General features: G+C 37.9%; 1 pseudogene; it reads right to left on the bottom strand.

Moving 5' to 3' along the window:
• Positions 1-4405: 4405 nt before the first annotated feature.
• LOC136311653 (U6 snRNA-associated Sm-like protein LSm8) lies at positions 4406-18171 on the bottom strand (annotated as a pseudogene).
• Between the last annotated feature and the right edge of the window lie 5065 nt (positions 18172-23236).

Raw genomic sequence — 23236 nt, 5'->3', positions numbered from 1 at the left:
ACTCCCTAGGCTGATGCTGTAACAGTAGGAGTGTTCAACCCTGGTAAGGTGGTGTCTGGGTCTGTAGCAGGTGGACTGAATCCCCATTGATTTTTACCACCAGATGCTATGTGGTCTCCTCTTTCCATTTCTGTCACTCTGGATCAGTGATTCCTGTGTGAGGTTGAGACCACATGCTCCTAGGAAGAGAGAGTTTTGCAAAGGAGTTATCCCTCTGGTTGCTCAACTGTTGTAAGCAAGTGTAGGGCCAGCACATGTCTGTGTCCTTCTTACCAGTCTCTATGTGGCTTCTTCTGTAAATCTATGGTTGTAAGATGTCAGTTCAGCTTGTCTTCAGTTGGTTATTCAGGTTGGTTGCTCTCTAATATCACTGTAAATCCATTTTGGCTCTAGGAGCAGGTGAATGTAGATTTCACCTACTCATTAGCCATCTTGGAATCTCTGTTCTCTTTTCTTTATAAAACCTAGGAAATCAAGAATTTCTTCTAGCTTATTAAACAGAGTACCTTCAGACTCTTCTGTGTTATGTGTGAGTATATTTTTCTTTACCAGTCCACCTAAATTTGAGCATAGATATGGAGTGCCTGGGGGAAAACCACAGAAGTTTAACGAGTCATTTTAATACCATATTTCCCATATTTAGGATTAACATCTGGAATGGTTAGGCTCCCATAAACCATGCCACCCGCCCTAATGATTCAAGTCAAGAGAGATCCCACATAACTCAGGCACTACTCATGATAACCATCAACAACTGTCTCACAGAGTGCTGGAGAGCAGTATTTATCATTTAGTATTTGAACCTTGTATGGCCAGGGACCTCCACCATGATAGCCATTCACATGCAGGTTCCCATTAAGTTTGGGTAGATGGTAAAGAAACAGTGGAGACAAAAAATGGTGGGCTATTCCTTTATTCAAGTCTCATACCGGCCGACAAGCAAACACACAGGGAAAACACTTCCTTCTTCATTCAGAGCTCACAAACCTACTGACACATTTTCCGGTTCCACAACCAGAAGAATCTTTTCCAGTTTTTTCTAGAATCAAAGGCCACACAAGTCCCAAAACCCCTCCCCTCTGGTTCCCCATCTGCCAACATGGCTTCTTACTCTGCAAAACTGGCTTCTCTCTCTCCCTGCCATCTTGGCTTCCTCCCCTGACAAACTGGCTTTTCTCTCAGCATTCTACATTCATTCTGCTCTCACTCCACAAACAAATAGCTTCTTCTTTTCTTCCTTCCTCTTCTTCCTTTAAGACTGGTGCAAAAATCTCTCCTCCAGAACCATTAGCATAACAATGGCCCTACCCAAGCAGGAAGGTAATTAGCAATTTCTTAGATCACATACCTGGTGCTGCCCAGTACCATTTTTAACAATAAAAGTGAGCAAACTCAAAAAATAAATTTTGCAAACTTATTTGCCCAACAAACCCCTTATATATAAGAAATGTATGCTGTCATGGCTTGTTCAGACTACTGTATCTCCACCATCACAAATTCACCTTTTAGTTTCTTTCTTTCTGTAAGTACAGTTCTTAAAGGCAGCTGATGTGTTCTCACTTTAGTTGGAAGAGAATGCTGCTCAAAGAGGTTAATACAGAGTGCAGTGGAGATAATTCTTTACATCTTTACATTCTATAAATATGCTCAGAGTAAGGAACATAGTTGTAAGGCCAGGAGCCGCCATCGTGGCCATTCACATGCAGGTTCCCATTGGATTTGGGCAGACGGTAAAGAAATGGCGGAGTCGGAGGATGGTGGGCCATCCTATTTATTGGTATCTCACCAAGACAGGCAAACCACAAAAGAAGACAAGGGAAAAGCATAAAACCAGCCTTTCCCATGAAGGGCAAAGGATTAGGGAAGTCCCTGCAATCATGATAGCAGGAACTGTGTGTGCAAGCTCTTGGTCTGTCCCACTTTATAATGCAGAAAACCAAAAACCCTTAATCCAATATACAAATAAGGAAGTCTCTGATACAAAGTCACTTATCTGAGTCATAATGAGATTCCTTGTGAGAGTGCACCACCCAGATCATACAATCAGTCAAGGGTGTTGGGAAAAGCTTAGTCTTAAAACTAAACCTTAGGCTACAACGACCCTGCCTGCTTATAGCCTGTCCCCCACACCCAATATAAATCACAAGCGAGCAAACATATATATCATATTTACAAACTTATTTGACCAACAATAGTGTAAATGTATCCCCCCAAAAAAACAATAAAAATTAGAATGAACTAATCAATGCTGTTTATGGGCACCTACCAACTGTCCTGCAAAGTACACATAGAAGTATAAATGGACAAATGAAATATGTGTATATATATTTATATATACTAGAAGTTTAAAACATAGTCACTCTTCTTCACTTGCTTGTAATCTAGTGGAGAAGCAAAATTTATCCACTTGAAATAACAAAAATATAATGAACTTTTTGGGCAGATAAAATGTATTATGCTCACTTTGTTAAAAATGGCGCCACTGCCCACGTGGAGGCTGTTGCCCAGATGATATTAATGTGTGTCTCTGTGGGCAGGCAGGATCGTTGTAGCCTGGGGCTTGGTTTTGGGATTAAGCCTTTCCTACCCTTTTTGATGTGGGGTGGTACAATTCCATCATGCCTCAGAGAAGTGACTGTATTAGAGACTTCCCTATTTTATATATTGGATTAAAGGTTTTGAATCTACACTATAAAATGGGGGCAGAATGAGAGCTTGCTCTCTTGGTTCCTGGGATGATTAGCATGAGAGAGCAGAGGGAGCAGAGCAGAGAGCAGAAAGAGGCCATGTGGCCAGGAGAAGCAGCCAAGACGGTGGAGTGCTGAGTGAGATGCCAGTTTGTGCAGAGTTTGTATCTGGGATAAGGAAGGAGATGGGGAACTGAGGAGAATAAGTCTGGTGAGCTAGAAACCTTTGATTCTAGGAAACTCGGATAAGTCAGTGGCTTTGTGAGCACTGAATGTGAGTGGGTTTTGGAGCCCAGTGTGTGTTTTTACTTGCCCGCTGGGTGCAAGCTAGAATTAAAGAAAATAGCCTATCAGTTTTTGGCTCCATTGTTTCTTTACCGACTGTCTGAATCCAATGCGAACCTGCATAGGCCAGGCTGCTGTGATGGTGGCCCTGGCCCTGGCTTCTGGCTTTACAGAACTCTTTTACTTATACTAAGTATTAATGACATTCAAAAAGGAAGACTAGGTTGTGCTATATTGTTATCTAGTCACCTTTGATTTTCCTATCAATGTTGTTCAAAAGTAATCCTTGTGGTCAACGTAAGCAATTACTAAGAAATCACCTTACTTATTTAAACTGCCAGAGCAGAACCCTTCTCAGTAAAGCTAAAACTAAAGATATCACCAAAACTCTGAAGCTAGGTCACTTGTATTCATGTTTTGACTCTTTTAGATATGTGATCTTGGCCCCTCTCTGGGCCTCAGTTTCTATAGTTATAAAGTGAGGTATTTCTAGAATATTCCTCAGGATTACAGTGAGGATTAAATAATTTCATATTATTGCTGACACAGTGCCTTGTGATAAGCACAATGTAAGTATTTGCTATTTGAGTGTCTAACAACAACACAGCTGACCTTCCCTGAGACAGCAGTATAATTTGGGAATGACAGAACAGCAAGGTACCTTGCAACTGGAAATCCAAGAAAGCTGAATGAAAGAATACAAACCAAGCAGAATGTACGTAGTGTGAGCAGGCCCAGAAGGCAATGGTGTGAAAAATTGGCCAGATCTTCCCATTTCTTTTAGTGAGGAAATGGTTATCACAGAGAGTTAAGAAGACTTCACATCCACAGGCTACAACTTAGGTCAAAATACTGCAACTGTGTCTCAGTGTGCTATTTTTATGGCCAGCTGCTTTTCTGTCTGAAGTCTCTGTCAGCCAGGGGAGGCCCTGAAGTTCTCTTGGGGATCAATTTACTCAATATCCTGAGATTTTTCTGAGTTAATCATCGGAGCAGCACTGTAGGAAAGTAGACACAATTAACATATTTCCTTAAATCATTCAGCTATTAGTTTCGTTTTTCTTCACCAGGAAATGTTGTGTTCCCTTCCCTCCTGATGAAAAGTCAGAAAGTTCACACTTGCATCTGCAGCTAGAAGAGAGTACCCTTGAGATAATAGTCTCATGTCATATTTTACATTTTGGTAATGTTTCGTACATTTTTCCAGATACTTTTACACATATTGTTTTCAAATGTCTATTTATTTGTTTATTGGCAAAAAAATGTTTATTCAAGAATATGTACAAATATTTTAATTTACATATCATATTACAATGAATCAATACGGAGTCAAAATTGTATAATTACACACCCATAAAAATTCCATATGTCACCCCAGAATAATCAGTTTCTGTACAAAGATTTACAAATGTCCAATGTACGTGTAATTCTCTTCAGTATGGTACTGAGTTCAGAGGCTCTGCCCGAATATCCCCCCAATCAAGCGCTGAATCTGTTTCTTCATCAATTTCTCCAATGACTGCAACATTGTCACCTCCTACAATGTATAACCCTAAGACCACTTGTTCTACTCCTTGTGAACTCGTTCATGGATTTCATTCAAAATCAAATTAATGGTCTGGTCAAAACCTTTCAGTGTTCCCACTATCATTCTCCGGTCAGAGGTAACAACAGCAACAATCCGGTTGATGTAGTTCTCCAGAGCGGACGTCACGGCGCTGGCCCCAACCAATGTTTTTATCTGATCGCCTTTTTACAGCAAAGATGTTATTGATTTCAGTTGAGCTGACCCTCAATCTCATTCTCTTTCTAATCTTCATGACTAAAAACTTCAACTTTCACAACTACTGCAAAAACCACAAAGAATAGGGCTTTAAGTTACTCGGAGAGAAGTTCCTTACCTGATTCTCATTCATTTATATTTCTCCCAGTTATATTTGCATCCAAAAGGAATGAAAATAGTTATTTATTCTGTATTTCTCCCAAATCCTTGTACCATAAGGGAGAGTCCCAAAGTCTGATCAATGAACACACAACTTAAAATGATATGATCTGTCCCTATGAACGTCCTTTTCATTACTTCTGGGATCCTAGTTCGTCTTGCATAGCTGATAGATAACTACTACCATCCCCATCTCCCAGACAAGGGGGGGAATTTCCCATAATCAAAGTACAAAGAGCAAGTACCAAGAGTTTTTCTAAACTGGTAGAAAATGCAAATACTTCATTTTCTTATTAAGTAATGGCTTTATTCATGCATTCAACAAAATGTTTGCTAAGAACTTAATAATGAGATATGCTCTGGAACAGGTGCTGGGAAACCAGATTTAAAAGATAATAAAATAAAGTAAGTAAAATAAAATAAAATATATCTGATCTCAAAGAGTTTATGTCCAGTGGGAGATTATAAATTCTCTGGGATAGCTAAGGAAGGCTTCCTGGGGAGTAATACAACATACAAACGACCCAGATTTTGTAGCAACACGAAACATTTGAGAAAGAGGAAACATCTGTTTCCGCTGAAATGTCACCAGGGCCATTGCAAGTTATCCAGGGACAGGGTGGAAAATGGGGGTTGAGAAGAATTAGTGCTTCTCTTCCTCCATCCACAGATATTTTTATGGAAATGAACTCAGCATTGAGACACTTTGAAGGGAAAGAAATATATACAACAGGCAAGCTGGAGGTAAATGGATGGGACAGGAGGAGGTTCCGTTCATCTTCACCCTTCCTATTCTGGGAAGAAATGCCCGAGGCAAGTCTGTATGCCCACCTCACTATCTCCTTCAGCCCAACAAACATTTCCCCATTCACTGAAGAGATTAGGCAGATATCAGTAAGTTTAGGTGATGAGAGAAAGGATACAAATAAATTATAAGAGAGATGAGGACCTGGTCAGGGGCACCACAGAGCAAGGTAGATACAAACAGACAGGAAGAGGTGCAGAATATTATTTTTGCTTATTTTTCCCTGAGCTGAATGACTCTTATTGACAGGAATGAGATAGGAGTTGAATAGCTCTCTTCGTTTGTTTGACAGTAGAAATAAAAACCACAGATTATCTAAAATCTCCTCTTGGCTTTCTTTTCCAACTTCACCACCCACTGTAAAGAGCTATAGCATTTCAGAACTGGAAAGGAACTTAGAACTCATCAAATCCAAGTAGGTCAAGATAATTTCATTTCATTTAACTAACATAATATCCCTGGGAGGCAGAGAACATAGGAACATAGATGAAGAAGGTAAGGCACTGAGAGGCTTCATACAGATCTCAGAGCTAATATATATGGCAAGGATCCTTGAGTCCAGTGTCTCTTCTTCAGTGACATCTACATAACAGATCATATTTTACTCTCCTAAAACACTCCTCAGAGACACTTTGCCAAGCTCAAAAACAAATAACAACAACAAAAAAAACCTTTAAACAAATGCAAATAAAACAAAAAGTAAGGAGTGGGAGGAGGAAGCTATCTTTGGTCTAGTAGCTTATACAACAGGATGTGTTCCAAAAACGTCTTAACTTGCTTTCTGCTCCTATCCTTGTTTATTGGGATGAATTGTCCAAGTCATGTAATTTCCCCAAGCCCGACAGAAATAACAGTACTGCCAGACAGAAAAAACAGTACTGATCACCAGGATGCTATGAGTAATACAAATAAGCAAAATAAAAGACACGAAGGCATAAAAAAAACTATAAAGTCATGGATTCAGAGAGAGACCTTGGCAGGTAATCTAGCTTTGAAATACAGAATTAGGCAAAATATACTCCTTCTGCCTTGGCATCTAACAGATACTTGAATACACTTGTATTTATATCTCCAGAACACTTTATCACACATTTGGAAAGAATGCAGCATAGAGAGAGATCTGCTTCTACTGTTCCCTTCTGCTCCGGGGCTCTTTGCTCAGTCCAAGAAGCAGGGTTGATGGGTCAACAGAAGTCACTGTGAAATAAGGTAAAATTTATTCTTGGACATTTCATCCATTCCCATTGTTCCCACAACCCCCACTCCCACTGCCTAGCTTACTCCCCACTATTTTTTGCCATATTCACTAAGTGTCTTTATGCTATTTATGATGATCCAAGATTACACTTAAATGACAAGGGATGTCCTCTCCCAAGAAACTGGTTCCATTTCTCTCTAGACCTATGAAAGTAGTAACTAACCCATAAAGTCCATATATATATTCCTCTACAAACACCTGTGGAACCCTGTTATTTTTTAGGTGCTAGCTTCAGTTTATAGACAGTCTTCTCACACCTCAAAAAGTCTTAACTATTGTGAAATACAAGTAGGTTCCAAAAGACGAAAGTGATAGAAATGTCAGATATACAGAAGGCCATTGTAATCTAGTATTTACAACCCCTAGAGATTGAGAGGGCAGCAACCCACTTGGGACAAGGCTGGTGTATACATAGCTGAGCAGAAGCAGGATCTGACAGTGGCCTTGACAGTCCTGTTCTCTGGCCAGCTGCCAAGCCTAAGCTTTCATCATTGGACACATGAGCATATGGGAAGTTCAACACTGGCAGCCACCATAAAGCCAGAGGATAAGAGTGGCCAGAAGATATTGATCTGACTCTGAAAGAAAGAGAATTGGTGGGGGTGGAGGAAAGCTTGTTCCCTCCATGCACAAAAGACAAACAGTTCTTTTTACAAAAATTAGAATAAGGTCTGAGGCGCACATGTGACCTCAGATTGAAGACCAGTTAAGTGTTTACAGATTTTCTCACTGATGTTCAGAAAGATTCTCCATTCAGTTGAAGCGGCATGTCTTCAACTCTCACAGCACTTGTTATGAATTAACCAGACTGCCTTGTTACCATCTGAAATTCTATAACAAGTATTTTTCAGGCTTGGCCGGCATTCTAAGAACAGCAAAATTCTCACCACTGCAAAATCCAAGGAAATCAGAATATGAACCCACCGTTGATATATTTTCTTTTGACATACACAATTTTACTGAAATTGCTGACATAGAATATGAAATGCAAAGGTGTTTTATCTGAAAATTATACAAGGACTTATGGCTTCAGGACAGTCCATTATACCTCTTTTGCTATAATGCCATATTACCTATTGCTTCTGAATTCACTATGTTCTTACATCTAGAAGCCCTTTTGAAAAGGTTCAAACTAACAGAATAGAAAGCCCAGAAATAAAACCACATATATATGGTCAAATAATTTTTGATAAAGGGGCCAAGAACACACAATGGAGAAAGGAAAGCCTCTTCAACAAATGGTGCTGGGAAAACTGGAAAGTCACATGCAAAAGAATGAAACTCGACTACAGTTTGTCCCCTTGTATTAAAATTAATTCAAAATGGATCTAAGACCTGAATATAAGCTTGAAACAATAAAGTACATAGAAGAAAACATAGGTACTAAACTCAGGGACCTTGGATACAAAGAGCACTTTATGAATTTGACTCCAAAGGCAAGGGAAGTGAAGGCAAAGATAAATGAATGGGACCACATCAGACTAAGAAGTTTTTGCTCAGCAAGAGAAACTAAAAACAAAACAGACAGCCAACTAAATGGGAGATTATATTTTCAAACAATAGCTCAGATAAGGGCCTAATATCCAAATATACAAAGAACTCATAAAACTCAACAACAAACAAACAAATAATCCAATAAAAAAATGGGAAGAGGACATGAACAGACACTTCTCCCAGGAAGAAATACAAATGGCCAACAGATATATGAAAAGATGCTCATTTTCATTAGCTATTAGAGAAATGCAAATCAAAACTACAATGAGATACCACCTCATGCCTGTTAGATTAGCTATTATCAACAAGACAGGTAATAACAAGTGTTGGAGAGGCTGTGGAGAAAAAGGAACCCTCATCTGCTGTTGGTGGGAATGTAAAGTAGTACCACCATTATGGAAGAAAGTATGATGGTTCCTCAAAAAACTAAAAATAAAACTACCTTATGACCCAGCAATCCTTCTACTGGGTATATACCCCCAAAACTCAAATAAACTGGTACATAAAGACACATGCAGTCCCATGTTCATTGCAGCATTGTTCACAGTGGCCAAAACACGGAAACAACCAAAAAGCCCTTCAATAGATGATTGGATAAAGAAGATGTGGGACATATATACTATGGAATATTACTCAGCCATAAGAAATTATGACATCGGATCATTTACAACAACATGGATAGACCTTGATAACATTATACTGAGTGAAATAAGTAAATCAGAAGAAACTAAGAACTGTATGATTCCATAAATAGGTGGGACATAAAAATGAGACTAAGAGACATGGACAAGAGTGTGGTGGTTACAGTGGGGGGTAAGGAGAGGGAGGGAGTGGGGGGAGGGTAGGGGCACAAAGAAAACCAGATAGAAGGTGACAGAAGACAATCTGACTTTGGGTGATGGATATGCAACATAATCAAATGTCAAAATAACCTGGAAATGTTTTCTCTGAACATATGTACTCTGATTTATTAATGTCACCCCATTAAAATTAATAAAAAAGGTTCAAACTATACTCCCCAATATACCCCCTTTTCCTTTATTATTTACTTTGTAATTGTGCACCAATGCCCAATGTGCGAATTGCTTCATTTAGTACTGCAGCTAGCAGTATCTCTATTCCTGAATTTCTAAAACATCTACCCAGACCTATGTCTCAGTCAGTGAGCAAAAATATTATGGACTGCTTGTAGATCTTTGCTTGCTAGGAAGATACATGAGATGGAAATTCGCAAATTGCAATTGTACTTTAGAGTGTCTGGTGAAATTATTTTGGATCCTTGATGTATGGGAAAGTGGTTTGGATGGCTGGCCAGACCAGACATTGTGTATGCTCATACCAGGGCAGCCAAAGCAATTCACTGACCCATTCCAGACCATTGGGGGAAAAATTGCTTAATTAGGGAAGTCTCTATTTCTGAAGGCTGGGTGATTTAAATGCTCAGTGGAGAAGGTTATTGGTCAGTTGATAGGTCAGCCATGGTCTGAAGACTTTTTCTCTTAACATAACAATTTGTCTTCAGACTGTTTAAAACCTCCAGTAGACTTAAGCTAGCCAAATATTTAGTGGTTTTGTGAAGTTTGGGGTATTCATATCAACTGCAGTTCTTCAGAAACCCATTTAAAATGTTGTTTCTTTTCCATATGGTTTTCTAAAAGGGAACTGGGGATTACAAATTTAAGATTGTGACAAAAAAGAATGTTCTTTGTAACTATTTCCATACTTTCTAGGCTTTTTAAATGAACTTGATTTATATTGTGCCAAGAATGAATACCATGTTTATGATTAGTATTGTGATTTAAATATATTATATATGTATATATTATATTATATATTATTCATTATATATTTATTTATTATATATTATATATTTATTTATTATATATTATATAAGGTCTACCAGAAAGTTCTGTTCGTTTCTATCACAACAAGTTTTGACATGTAAGCACATGTTTATTTGGCGCATGTGTGCCTCTCTATTTTTATCACTTAATGTATACATACTGACGTAGCAAATGAACTAAAACAAAGTTGATTCACATTAGTCTTATGTGTGAAGTGATAGTGTACCCATGGCTACTGATAAAGTTCATTTACGCCACTGTAATTTTTACAAATTTCAACAAGGAAGAAATGCTACAGAAGCATGTTTGTCACATGCACCATATTCCCCGGACTTAGCACCCTCCAACTATCACTTGTTTTTGTCCTTATAAAATTTTTTGAAGGGCAAAAAATTCAAAAATGAAGAAGATATCAAACAAGCACTGGTTCAATTTTTTGCATCAAAAGATAAAACATTTTTCAAAAATGGGATATACAAATTGCCCTCACGCTGGCAAGAAATCATTAATAATAATGGCAATTATATTATTTAATAAAGTTTATTGACAGTAAGAAAAATTTGTATTTTGTTTTATTCCAAAAATGGACAGAACTTTCTAGTAGACCTTATATATATTATATGCATTATGCATATTATATATATTATAAATATCTATATATATAATATATAAATATAATATATATTTATTCCCTTGGCAACTGGAATACTGTTTTTACACTATGTGGTAGGCTTTTGGTTTCAATCTTTTACTGTGATTTAAAATTTGATTGACTGATTCCATAAATGAATCTTGAAAGATAGATCATCCAAGTTTCATCTTAATACTCTCAAAGCATGTTTAGGACAATCCCAAAGCCTGTTTGCAAAGTTGTTCTTCGTCTACCTCATTGTCCCATTATGTATGCCGAGAACACCACTTTGTCTTAGATTTTTAAACTCTTGGGGCTGTAACTTTACCCATTTTCATGAATTTAACTCTATAAGACACGCCAAATAATGACCCTTTTGAGAAGTCTGAGTCCTTGCCAAGTCCATGGCTCTCTTTGGGATGGTTCTTCATCTATAAATTACTGTACTTTATATTCTGTGGTTCTCCTACCTACCTCCCTACACTGGCTGCAGCTTCTCTAGCCAAAGAATATGTGCTTAACCCAAACACAGTCATCCATAGGTGGGCAAGGACCAGGAAGGGGTCTAGCTAGAGAACTCTGTTCAACGAAATAGTAAAATGACTAATTCTGTCTGATTTCTCACTTGGATTCTGACTGAGAGGTGTACAAAGTCACTGTCAGTATGGAAAAAGAATTTGAGAGAAAGATAAAGGAAAGTAGAAGGCACAATAAGGGGCAGGAGCCGGAAAGCAGCAGAAAAATAGAGAATAAAGCAGGGAAGAACTGAACCATGGACAGACAGAATATCATTGGGGTTGTCATGCATCATCAAAGCTGCAAATTGTTAAAGATACTCCTTCATTCGTCCTTGTTCCCTAGGGCTCCATCAGTTTGGCAACTGAATTGCTCAGACTTGTCCTTGTCCTCCTTACAACACATCTGTGTCACACCTGGATATGACAGTCAGACTTTTTCAAGTTTCCCATAAATAATAATGGAACCTTAAGTAAATAATCCATTAACTATAAAATCAAACACCTATTCCGCAGACAGATATTCTGACAGATTTTATGAGGACAACAAAGATGAACATCTATAATTACTGCTGTCAATATTACACAGCGTTGATAGAGACAGTGAAGGGTTAAAAGTGGGCACCCTGGACGGTCTGCTTTCAAATCTTGCCCCAACATCACTAGCTGCATGACTCCTGGCCAATTATTTAACCTTTTTGTGTCTAGGCTTCTTCATCTATAAAATGGGACAACACTCTAAAACATACCTTGTCAGGTATCTGAGGTCATTGTGGAAACGGGAAGAATTGGGGGGATCAGAAGCAACTCTGTATAAACCTATTCCTCATGAAAAGACAGTCTGCACACTAACCCAGGCAGTGTGGTTAAGGACTTACACCCAGATTCCAAGGCAACTATACATAGAACAGATACCACTCAGTGCCCTTGATTCTTGGCACGGAAGATCCCCCCTCCTCTCACTGGTCACTCACATGCTAGGGAAGGAATTTGGCTCCCCTGCTTTCTCATTTTCTCTTTGCTCTTCTCTTTGCCAGACATCTGCTACATATACTGCTCTGGTGTCTGCTTCACCTTTCCCTGTATGATCTTGTTCTCCCCCTTTCTCATCCCTCCTCATACTTTTTTTTTACAGGAAAGAACCAGGGGCAATTTCCTTTACAACATATGTAACCACACAAAACATACATTTCCCACTTGGCTCTGGTATGTTCGTGAGTCAATCAAGACCATCTGCGCTTACATATCCAATATCCCCCAGTCCACCCCACTCCCTAAATCTAATCCTTTCTGTGTAATTTAACAGGGTATTTGTGCTACAAAGCCCTTAATAATTTTTAAACAAAATTGCCTTAATACATAGCAATTGCTAAATGCAATACGGAAATATTTATTTCTCTTGCCAGCTATAGATTCCAGAGTCTGCGGCTGCTTTGCACAACTTGCAGAACTCTATGTGATGCAAACCGTAAAAGACATGTTTCTTAAAAGCTACTCCTTTGGGTAGTCTAGCAACCCATCACATTCAATTCTACAAGAAATGAACATTGCAAATTATCAACAAGTTAATTGCCCAGTGCAAGAACCCAAGCCAGAGCTATAATGTTTAATTTCCCCTTGACCCTTCTGTGACTGACATCTGATAGGCAATATTGAGTCTTTCCTATGGCACCTGATTTCCAATTGTTGATTTGTGCTTATCATCACGGCAAAACACTCTTAAGCATAAGTTCTTCTGACAGATAGAAATCCAGTTGGAAAATAATATCATGAGAGCATCCTGGAATATGTAATATGGTCACATAACTGCAGTCATGTATATGCACTGAAGATAAAAAATAATTTTTGTAACCCTATACTTACAAAACTATTTAAGTGTTCATGGATTTTCCAGTGGATTTGGAACTATCTAAATAGTCATTCTTGCAGGAATTCTTAAAACCCCACAAATTTGCCATTTGCTCCAATGAATCTTTGAAATATTTTGAGTCTTGCCAGATTATCTAACAAATGTTGGTTGAACCCTTTGTTGTATGCAGTACACTTGGATAAATTCTGTAGAGAATGTAACATTAGATAAGATACACAGTTGGGTTCCCAAGAAACTTAAAATCTAATAGAAGAAATAAGACATGCATACATGTGTTAGGCAAATTGATAGCCATTCAATGTGCTTACTCTCAAATCTCTGAAACCTGTAAATATGTTACCTTATATAGCAAAAAAGACTTCACAGATATAATTAAGGTTAAGAACCTTGTGATACAAAAGATTATCTTGTATCATTTAGGTGGATTCAATCTAATTTTATGATTTCTTAAAACCAGAGAAACTTCCCCACCTATAGCCAGAGGAAGATGTAAATAATTAAAGATGCAATGTTGATGGCTTTGAAGATGGAAGGGACCATGAGCCAAGGAATATTGGTGGCCTCTAGAACCCAGAAGGGGCTAGGAAGTGAATTTTCCCCTAGATCTTCCAGAAAGGAATACAGTCCTCACCACACCTTGATCTTAGCTGAGTGAGAGCCATGTGAGATTTCTGACCTTTAGAACTGTAAGCTAGCAAATTTGTGTTGTATTAAGTCACCAAATTTGTGGTTATGTGTTGTAGTAGCAATAGAAACTAATATAATACATAATTTTGATATAAGTTAGAAAGTGTAAATTCTTATAGAAGAGATATAAAGTAAATGGGATTTTTTAAAAAGAGAGACAGAGAGAGTCAGAGAGAGGGACAGACAGAAAGGAAGGGAGAGATATGAGAAGCATCAATTCTTTGTTGCGGCAACTTAGTTGTTCGTTGATTGCTTGTTCATTGGTTGCTTTCTCATATGTGCCTTGACCAGGGGCTTCAGTAGAGTGAGTGACCCCTTGTTCAAGCCAGTGACCTTAAGCTCAAGCCAAAAACCTTGGGCTTCAAGCCAGTAACCTCTGGACTCAAGCCAGTGACCATGGGGTCATATCTATATAATCCCATGCTCAAGCCAGTGACCCTGTGCTCAAGCCGGATGAGCCCACACTGAAGCTGGAGACCTCAGAGTTTTGAACCTGGGTCCTCCATATCCCAGTCCAATGCTCTATCCACTGCACCATGGCCTCGTCAGGCTAAATGGAATTTTAGATGAAGGTTAGCATGAGAAAATTGACTATCTTTATCTTCTATCTTAACTTTGTCATTCTTGACTCCAGACTTGTATACTTTTAGGATTTGTAGCAAATAACATCCATATCAAAATATCATCATAATGCCCTCCCCATCTTCTTGAGAACTGTGCAACACAGAATTGTGGAGATTATATAAATTTCTACAAAATGAAAAGATGGCAAAACTGGCTAATCCTGAATTCATCATAGTCCACACCCAGGAGGAAGTTTTCAAAGCTATGATTAACATAGCCAAAAGTAAATTTTAGGGTCACAATAACAAATTCGTGATAGAATTCTAGTGAAAGCATATGCCATGCTATCTAAAAAAAAAAATATATATATATATATATATAATTTAAAATAAGTATTCTTATAGCAGTCCTGGAGTCAGATAGCCACTTTAGCAAGATGAAGAAATGAGGTTCAAGTAGTAACTCCTTTGCTATAGTCTGCATGCTGAATAAAGAAAAAAGTTGGAATTGCTAAAATGTCTCTAACTAAATGGAAAAGATAAACTATATCAAAAGGAGGAAAACAATAGAATCTGAATGGGATTCAGTAGAAATATTACCTTATGTTTGTTCATGCACATTTATACATGATTACACTTAACACTTATCACAATGTGGTAAAGGTCTTATTATCCTTGCTTTACTTGTTGAGGAATCCCAGAGGTTCAATGACTAGTTATTAAATATCAGTGTTCCTACTTAAATCAAGAAGTAATTAGAAGTAATGGGTATACTCTTATTTTGTGAATACCATCCTAGAGAAAGATACTACAGTATGGGTCTCTGGAAGACAAAGGCTGTGGATTTTTAAAATACCACTACATGCCCAGCACTTACCATAATACCTATATCTATGAGGGCCTCAGCAATGATAGTGAAGTGAAAGAATGCAGTCTGGTAAACAGTAGTCCTCTCTTTAGGCCTCATTACCAAACAAAACACAAGAAAGTACACATTTTGACAAAATCCTCAAGTGAGTCTAGGCAGTTTTTAAACTTTTGGGACATATCTGAATCACCTATAAAGCTTTGAAAAATTCAGACACCTGGACATATTCTACATCTAGACTTGCCATTGTAGGATGCTTATTGTAGGATGCCTGTTGCAGGGGACTATAGTAGCCCCTCTTTGGGATAAGTTTCACTACGTATTTTTTAATTTCATTGAAACACAGGTTTCAGGACATCACAGAGCAGAAAGATAATGGTTTTGCTCTTTACTTTTTCCCCCCTATTATAAAAGATATTAAGTAATAAACAAATCATGCTCCAAAATTACATGAGTGAATGCAGTTCTGGATTGTGAGCAGACCTAGTTTCCCTAGTAATTGGGTGCACCCAGAGGAATTTTGTTCATAGTTGACAAACTCCGTTGGTGAAAGGAGAACAGTAGGCAACTGAAAAACTGTTCTTGTGTTGGAGAAGCTTACAGACTTATACATATAGCCAGAAATGGAAAGTTCATGAGAATGTTGTACCATAACCTGCTTACCTAATTCTTTACTGGGAGGTCCTTGTTTTTACTCTCTTATCTAATAAAAACCTAAAACAAGGAGCTCTCATAATTCTAAATAGAGTTGAAGTTTCAATGGGAACTCTGTTAACATAGCACTATCTCCTATGCTGTAGTATGTAGTTTATTTTCAGCCAAAGGGGCACAGAGTTCTGGGGTGATCTAAGAACAATGGCCATAGTTTATTGAACCCATCTGTTTTCTTAAAAAAGATGAAATTGTTACCTGATGGTGTGCAGGGTTCTCTTAAGTCTATCTCAGGCAGATGTGCAGACACACAGATTTTTTGAAAAAAGGTTCATAGGTCCTTTGGATGCACATCAGAATTGATGACCAGTGTTCTATAATCAAAACCCCTGGTCCCCACATAGGTGAATTGTGGCCAACCTTTCATTGATTCATCACAGAAAGATGTAAGTCTTAAATCCATACACCCCAACTGTCTTGATGAAGCCACTCTTCTTAGTTCTCTTAAATAAAAACAAATGGAACTGGTGAAATCTAAGAAAGGAAATATTATATAAAATATATAAACTTTTAAAATTTTCATTAAAAAGCATTGATGTAATAACAAATTATTTTAAATGGTCTAATGGTAGAATTTTCTTAAAAAGATAAAAACAAATGTTCCTGTAGCCCTTTTTCAAGACAGTCCTAACAATGAGGTCAGTTAAGCAAAGTGGCATTTTTCCTTGGAATTCATCGAGGTATTCAGCTCATAATTGGCTGTGGCATTTGGGAAAATATGGGGGAAGAAACTTGGCTCTTAGAAAGGAAGAAAAAATGATCTCAATGCCCCAGAAGTTCCCTTTCAAACTCCAGATTTACAGTGGGAAATTTAGAGTTAGAAATTCCAATAAAGAGAATATGTTGAAGCCACAGATTTCAAACAAGAGGAAAGGTCAAGGAGATGACTTTTAAAAGAAAGAAAAACTCTAGAAAAAAATAGTCTTAGCTAGTTGAATGGTCAAATAATCTAACTGAATCATAGGAAAGAATGATGTCATGTCTAAATGTTAAAATTGGGGGTGGGTGTCATCTGCTTATAATCAGATTACACATTTATTAAACAGAAGTGCATTAAAAGGATGCCACTCCCAATGAAATGTTTCACTTCTCAAGTTTCACATAATTCTTTATCGTATTCCTTTGTTAGATTCTGTCTTGCTCTTTGTATTTTCCTTGAAAAGATTGAGAATTATTAATAACTGCAATCCATTACTTGATCAAATATTTCAGGTATACCCACTATGTACCTGTCACTGTACCAAGGAATGTCATCAGTACTGCAAAATAAGTAAAACATGATGTCTACTCTTGAAAACTTAAAATATAATCACAGAAATAGAACTTATGCACATGAAGACTTTGAGTAACAGCTGTCTACATGATGCCAATTAAAAGTAAAATGTGATTTCTGGAACAGGAAGGAGTAATGCAGGCTAGGGTATTTTGGGACAGACCTTAGAGGGACGTTGAGCTTGATCTAGACCTTAATGCATGCAATGGGGGTGAGAGGCATTAAGTAAGAGTGTGAAATGAGCTCAGAGGCACCTAGTAGAAAGCCTGGAGCTTACAAGGAAATGAGTATATCTGCTTGACCTCTGGGCTTAAGACATATTTCAGGTTTGGGGCCCAAATCATGAAAAAAAAAAACTGTGGCACTATAGACTGAGTCTTAGTTTTGAGATAGAATTCTTATTTTGCTATTGTAACCTCGGCTTCCATCTGATATGTGTTAAAAAAAACACAAACCTGAACTTTTAGATTGACTTACTTGAAATGGCTCCTAACTTATTTCTACTTGAATATTGCTCTTCAGCCTCTGTGTTTCTGATAACGATTCTACCTCTGGCTGGGACCAGTCCCTCTTCCTGATGCAGGTCACTACCCAAACTGTTAAGGCACCCTCCACTTGAGAGTCTGTTGCTTCTTCTCACCTGAAGAGCATCATGTTGAGCGAGACACAGTACTGTTCTGCTCCTTTCTCTTCTCCTAGTGCCATCAGACAAGGCCGTGCAAGCACAACAGGCACCATGCTGTAGTCCTTAAGCCAGGAAGCACATTAGACAAAACCAAGGAGCTTCTAAAACCCTGATACTCACACCACTGAATCAGAATTTCTAGGGGTTGGAACCAAATATTAGCATTTGTTTTTAATGCTCTCAGGTGATTTCAATGTGCAGCCAGGGCTGAGAATTAAAGCTCTAAAACAGTCATCTTTGACTGGGCAGTAATGACTGTCTCATTCTAGGTCCCACAAAATGATCTGGAGAGAGGAGACACTTGCTGCTAGAGGTTCTGCAGCCCAGTTTAGGAAAGTAGAGACCCTCTTTAATATCTGAACCAGCCCTGATTGGCTCAGTGGTAGAGTGTCCATCGGGATTATGTATGTCCTGGGTTTGATTCTCAGTCAGGGCACACAGGAGAAGCAACCATCTGCTTCTCCATCCCTCCCCCTTGTCTCTCTCTCTCTCTTCCCCTACTACAGCCATGGCTCAACTGGTTCAAGTGCATCCGCCAGCTGGGTCACTGACGATGGTTCCATAAAGCCTCTGCCTCTGGTGCTAAAAATAGCTGGGTTGTGAGCATGGCCACAGATGGGCAGAGCATCTGACCCAGATGGAGGTTGCCAGGTGGATCCTGGTCTAGGTGCATGTGGAAGTCTGTCTCACTATCTCCCCTCCTCTCACTTGGAAAAGAAAAAAAAACTGAACTAGCAGGGGTTTCAGATCCCTCCTTTCACTAGCCAATGAGTAATTGTTGAACCAAACATATGCATGGCTTCATGGATAAATATTTATTCTGAGAGACTGCTGTCCAAAACAATGAAGGGAGTAGGAATATATTCATGACTGCCTCCTCCTATTTTCTCACAACTGAGTCGATGTTTTACACAATTATGCAGAGGTTCTTTGTTCTTTTCCTTCTTTTTCCCTCTCTCTCATCCCACGCCTTTTTCAGTTTGTGGCCACTTTTGGCCTACTCAACGGTAAGGAAAACACACTGTACTAATTGAATGGTACTTTTTAAAAATCCATACACAAAGTAGCTGAAGTTTGAGGATTCTTCACATATAGAAAAAACATAGCACTAGCATCAAACTACAGGATCATGTGAATATTATATCTTATTATGATGTAATGTATATGTAATACAGAGAGTTAAAAATTATTATTATTTTAATTTGAAAATATAGGTCAGCTGTTCATCTTAAGTAGGGGGAAAACAGAAAAAAGGGAAAAAGAAAGAATGAACAGAGAAGAATTAAAATTCGTATTATTCAAAGGTCCACTCAGCCAAACCCTGTGTTAAGCCCTTCCTTCCTTCCTTCCTTCCTTCCTTCCTTCCTTCCTTCCTTCCTTCCTTCCTTCCTTCCTTCCTTCCTCTCTCTCTCTCTCTCTCTCTCTCTTTCTTTCTTTCTTTCTTTCTTTCTTTCTTTCTCTCTTTCTTTCTTTCTTACTCTCTTTTATTTTTTTTTGACAGAGACAGAGAGAGGGACAGATAGACAAGAAGGGAGAAAGATAAGAAGCATCAATTCTTCGTTGCAGCTCCTTAGTCATTCACTGATTGCTTTCTCATATATGACTTGACCAAGGGGCTACAGCAGAGTGAATGACCTCTTGCTCAAGTCAGCGACCTTTGGGCTCAAGCCAGTGACCATGGGGTCATGTCTATGATCCCATGCTTAAGCCAGTGACCCCATGCTCAAGTTGGTGAGCCCACACTCAAGTTAGATGAGCCTGCTCTCAAGCCAGTAACCTCAGGGTTTCGAACCTGGATCCTCTGTGTTCCAGTCCAATGCTCTACCCACTGCACCACCGCCTGGTCAGGCCTGTGTTAAGCTCTTTATAAATGTTATTTCATTCATATTTACCCATGCACAGGTATTAATAATCTCATTTTTGTAAATGAGAAAATTGAACCTTAAGGATTTTAATAGAGGGAGAAATGACTAAATCAAGGTTATAAAATAGATTTTAGGCAATCTTTATTTGTGAAGTTTTCTTAGGCTACCTCCCTATTAGATGCCTATAGTTTCCACAAAGGTTTCTCATTCTTATAGTTTTATTTATATCTTTAGGAGGCTCAGAGTCTAGAGAGATTATCCAAGTTCCTGTATGTATATGTTTATGTATGTATGCATGTATGTGTGTGTTGTATGTGTCCATATATATATATATTTCAGATGGAGAGAAAAATTCAAGTTAAATTAATTCTGTTTTTTCATAGTATATTTTCTCCATTGGTTCATGCAAGACTCATCTCATTTCTCACTTTATTTACTTTTCATGTTCTCATTTATCACAATTTCCACTTCTATTACTCTTACATTTCTATGGGCTCTCATCCTAATGTGCTTTCAGTTTATTCTTTATTTACTGTATTCTTAAAATAGCTATATTGACTGATGTGTGTGTGTGTATGAGTTCACTGTATTGTGGTAATCATATATTTCTAATGTTTTTCATTAAATATTAATTTTTTAAAACCTAATCATGTTACCATGTACTTCTCTTCAACAATATAAATACAAATATTCTTCAAGTATTTCTTATCTTTTTATGTATATTTCATAGTGTGCATTAAATCACATTCTCTCAGTGGCAGACCTTAAGTTTGGCTGTATACCTCAATGCCGCAAGCAACACTTTTTTTTTTGTAGTCTGTGTGAGACTTTTTCTGGGGTATATGTCTAGATAGGCCATATCATGAGCCTATACTTGTTTTAAATGAGTTCTGCTCATTAGAATGATCTACATGCAATCTACTTGTACAGGATAGTTCTTGCTATATTCCCACAGAGTATCCAGCTCCTGGCATTGTCTGAGTGCATGTTATTTTATTTTATTTTTTTAAACTTTATTTAGTCATTGATTTTTAGGGAGAGAAGGGAGAAGAGAAAGAGAGAGACAGAGACAGAAAGAAACAGCCAGAGAGAGAGAGAAATATCGACTTCTACTCTATCCATCTATGCAATCTCTGGTTAACTCCTGCATGTGCCCTGACTGGAGATAAACCCACACCTTGGTCCATCAAGATGACACTCAAACCAACGGAGCTAACTGGTCAAAGTGAAAAACATGTTATTTTAAAATAACAGTCATCTACCCATGACCATGTACCTTCATTGGTTAAAGCATCCTCCTGACAAACCAAAATTTCTGGTTTGATCCCTGGTCAGGGCACATGCAAGAGTCAACAAGTGAATGCATAAATAGGTGGAACAACAAATCAATGTTTCTCTCACTCTCCTTTTCTTTCTCTCTCTAAAATCAATAAATTAAAAAATATCCTTTAAAAATACTAATATCTATAAAGATAGGGAGAACAAGATGGTCCAAAGAACATGAATCAAAGCCAGATTACTCAGAACAGCCTGTTGTGATTCATCCACTATGGAGTTTGAAAATAGTGCATTTATGTGGTTTGTGTTTCCACTAAAGGAAAGGACATAACATGCTCTCAATTTAGAAGAGTCAATGATTGAATTTAATGGAAAGACATGCAGCTTTCTTTTGGACCCACTGTGGATTGCAAATACAAGATTTAAATGAGAGAGTGAGTTGAGCATTATGGCCTCAGGTCCCTAGTTACCCTGCCAAGGACAAAATGTGAATACCAGAATTTCACATTGGGACATAGACCTGACAAGGCTACATGATTAGACTGGGAAACAAGACATAAACAGTCTGATCTGGAGCTTATAGACAATGAGGAAGATGGAAAGCAAACTTCTTGTGAGTCTGAAGGCTGAGTAGTCTCACTGAAATAGACCTTTCAATCATGTGGATGTCAGAGCCTGGTGAAACGAGATCTGTAGCTCATGGGTTCTTATCACCCAATTTAGAAGCCTTTTCTAATTCCCCTGTCTGCAAGAAAGATGGAATCCCTTGCTTTGCATAAACTACTTTTCAACTTACAATATATCCATGTCCTTCTTTTTATTTAAGCAACACTCTTTTAATTCATATTTGTCTGGCCTGCCCAGGTACACCTTTTTGGCTAGAATACTCTTCAGAGATTAATGGTCCCGAGAGAATAATGGTTCTACACAGTAGATTTCTCAGGAACTGTTTAATCTGTTTCCTAATTAGGCAGCTTAATGATGAGTTAGAACAAAAGTAATCCTGACTAGAAATTGTCCTCATCTATTAGTTTACCTGCATCTCAGGAGGGTCTGGGGGCTCTTGAACTTTCTCCTTAAACCAAGTAATTGGAAGGTACTTTGACTCCTGGCAACTTACCCAGTAGTCTGATAAATGTGACTTAGTTACCTTAGTTCTGGTTTGTGGAAAACAGCGAAATTTTCTATGGTTATTTTGTGCACTGTTACAAAAGAGAAAACTTTCTTTTATATGTGTGGGCCTTGTAGACAGGAAGGATTTTGAAAGAAAAATTATATGGTAACAACAAATCTGATTGACTCCTGCGATTTTGAGTATGACAAGCAGTGCTTTCTCTCCACATTATCAATTTCATGGTATTTAGAGGTAACTGCTGTTTTCTTTTAAGTCTGTTAGAAAATATTGGCATGTGACTTACTGTTGATATGACACATGGAATGAATTTTAGCAAAAGGGCTGCTCACTTCCTACATGATATGTGGTTTATTATCTATGTTAAATGAAAAAATACTGTGCTTTTTATTTAACTTTGTAGAATTGAATGTCTATAACAAAGTATGTATTGAGATTAAGAAAGTTAGCATTTTTGTTTTTACAGCCAACTTCATGGTTAATACAGTCGTATGAGAGGGTCCTATACTGATGTTATCTATTGGACACATTTCATTTCAGGCAGTGCATCATTTTCTCATTCATTTATATTCTTAACTAATATTCAATGAGTACTTGATATCTGATGGGCACTCTGTTCAATACTGAGGCTAAAATGGTAATATTCAGACAGTGTCTAATTAGTGGGAGAAGACAAAATCTAAACAGAAAATAGCATATAATAATAAGAAAATGTTTAGAATGTTATAATAAAGAAACATGGTACTATAGGAGAACAGAAGGAGAATACACTAAGGGACATGAAGACAGAAAAAATATCTATATGCTTAAGCTAGACTTGAAGATGAATGAGAGTTATGTAGG

The sequence above is a fragment of the Saccopteryx bilineata genome, chromosome 8, assembly GCF_036850765.1.
Source record: "Saccopteryx bilineata isolate mSacBil1 chromosome 8, mSacBil1_pri_phased_curated, whole genome shotgun sequence".
Lineage (NCBI taxonomy): Eukaryota > Metazoa > Chordata > Mammalia > Chiroptera > Emballonuridae > Saccopteryx > Saccopteryx bilineata.
Note: the sequence above shows the minus strand (reverse complement) of the source record. Positions and strands in the feature narration are given on the sequence as shown.